The sequence below is a fragment of the Abrus precatorius genome, unplaced genomic scaffold, assembly GCF_003935025.1.
Source record: "Abrus precatorius isolate BTA unplaced genomic scaffold, Abrus_2018 Scaffold1, whole genome shotgun sequence".
Taxonomy (NCBI): domain Eukaryota; kingdom Viridiplantae; phylum Streptophyta; class Magnoliopsida; order Fabales; family Fabaceae; genus Abrus; species Abrus precatorius.
The window spans coordinates 1,348,123-1,351,003 of NW_020874291.1; positions in this window are offsets into that span (position 1 = coordinate 1,348,123).

Below are 2,881 nucleotides of genomic sequence, written 5' to 3' on the forward strand. Positions count from 1 at the left end.
CATTATAAATTCTAAAATTTGACATTAAAGAAATATTTACATAACTTTAGTCAACATGAAATGTAATTAGAATAAAATATTATAATTTCTCAAACTATACTATTCCCTGCAGAGCAGTCTTCCTCCTAATGTCATTGGATTATGATCCTAAAATTGACCAACCATCTTTTGTCTCTTCACTTTCATTACCTGAAAATATTAGTATGGGTGAGTATCTCCCGCCTTACTTCATCTCTTGATTTGACATTAAAGTTTATATATATAATACAAAAAATATTGACTAACATATTTCTATCGCACTTCAATTAGTTATAATATTCAAAACACACAAATCTTCATCAAAGCAGAGCACATATTCAATAAATTAATCATTTTTCTAATTATTTATTACTTATATTTTCTAAACTAATTTGTATGTTATAATATGTGTATTCTATCACATCAATCAATATGTCACAATATATGTGTCTTAATCACACCCATCGATGTATAACAATACATATATTGTAATGATATTAATCAATATGTTACAATGCTCATATTATAACTATACAATCTCTAGACCACTTCATGTTCATCACAAATTATATTCATTAAACTTTCATATTCATTATTCCTGCGATCTCTTGAGGACTTCATAGCATAGATAGTTGTTGGTTAGCTGCAGCATCACGGATAAACAAGTGTGCTGACCCTACCCCTTTTAGCAAAAGTGTAGTCAGGGATTTAGGTCAAGAAATAAGTGTGAGGCCTGTGGTGTCTTTTCTTTCTATTTTCATTAATTTTGCGCAATCAAGAAAAGACATCCACCACCCTTAATTCCTCCAGATTTCTCAATCGCCCCCGTATTCCACACCTCCAATGTATCTTTGTGACTATCTACACTTATTCTCTCTTTCTTTTCCCCCAATTCCCCAGATTTCTCAATTGCCCCCGTTTTCCATACCCCTAGTGTATCTCTGTGGTTATCTACACTTATTCTCTCTTTCTCTTTCTTAGTATTTATCATATTCTTTCTATCGATCAGCATGTCATAATATGTGAGTGATGATTTATATATATATATATATATATATATATATATATATATATATAGACAAGGGAAAAGCCATTGTTAATAATGATGAACAGCTCCCTGATGCCGTATATACCTTCCTATACACCATATCTCAACTTTTCTTAGGAGATCTATCTTTATAGAGAGATAGATCTGTTGAGTTTTTATGTAACCTTAAGTGTAGAACCTTAGATGACTATAGATGGTATAAAGATACCTTCTTGATTAGAGTCTATACTAGAGAAGACAGCCAACAACCTTTTTAGAAAGAAAAATTTTTAGCTAGTCTTCCCCAATTCTTTGGAGATCTTGTTAGAAGTAAACTCTGAAACTAATTTGTCAATAAGGAAATTTCTTATGATAGTCTTAGTTATGACTAACTCAATACTGTTATCACAAAAATTGCTCTGAAAATCTGTCAAGAGAATAAGATTCAGAGACAATTAGCCAAGGAGAGAACCATGAATAAAAAAGATTTAGGATCTTTCTGTGAACAATTTAGTTTGAATAAAAAAGATTTAGGATCTTTCTATGAACAATTTGGTTTACCTCCTTGCTCAGCCAAAAAGAAAAAATAGACTCTTAGAAAAGAAGCTGTATAAGCTAATAAAAAACCTTACAAAAGAAAGTATAATAGAAAACCTTCTAAGAAAACAGGAGAAGAGAGAAGAGAAGAAAGCTGGACGACGGTAATTCAAGCAAAACTAGCTAAAAAGGGGAAGAGAGAAAATTGTACAGAAACAAGATTTTATTGAAAACTTAAAGAAAAGGCTTACAAAGATGATTTCTCATAGCACTTCTCTCTAAAATGTCTTAGTAAAAGGGTGCCTCACAACATGGTCGATGACTCCTTTTATAGAAAATTAAAATACTATTTTTACAGTTTCGATTGATAACAGAAACTATTAATTAAAGTACAGGTTACAATTCTTGAATATTTATGCGAAAACAATCATCTTCATTTTGATAGAAGTCTTTGACATTTTTGGACTAAGAATCTTTCTTTTTAGAAGTTTCAGCTTCATCTTGATTTTGAAGAAGAAGGAGGACATCTTTAAGAATTTCCTTCAACTTTTCTTTTTAGTTACTTCCTGATAATAAGGTTGTAATTCTAGATTTCTGATAATACGCCCTTTAATGTACCATAATATATATCATAATCACACTTTTCAAGTTGTTTTCATCCATGCATCATAATCATGCATCTCATTCTTTCACAGTCATGTTCTATTTTCTCTTTCATATATTAGATATTTTCGAAATCAATTAATACTTTTATTATTCATGTAAATTTATCCAATTTGGATACATATTAGCTATCAAACTATATCTACACTGATTGCATCATGCCAATCTAATAAAGAGAATTATTACAATATTACACCATACAATTAGAACAATATGCTAATCTAACACATAAATTATTATACAATATCACACCAGACAATCAGAACAATAATCTTCAGACTCAATGCAATTTGTACAACCTCAATATACACATCCTCTCAATACTACTAAGTTAGCTATCCTAAAGTTTAACATAATCTAATATTCACCACATATATATATATTATTCCAAATATAACAAATAACAAATTTTAACTACCTTCTAACACTTTTTGTTAATGAAATTCATAATATTTTTCAAAAGATTTTATTCATATTTTTTACTACAAATTATATTTAAACAATTATGAAATAATTATAGAGTTTTAAATAGAAAAATTTAGAGTTTTCAATCTAAAATACTAAAAAGAGTTAGGATTTAGGATTCAGCTCTCCTTACCTGAAAATGGTTCCTCAAAATGAGTTCTCTGAGATATC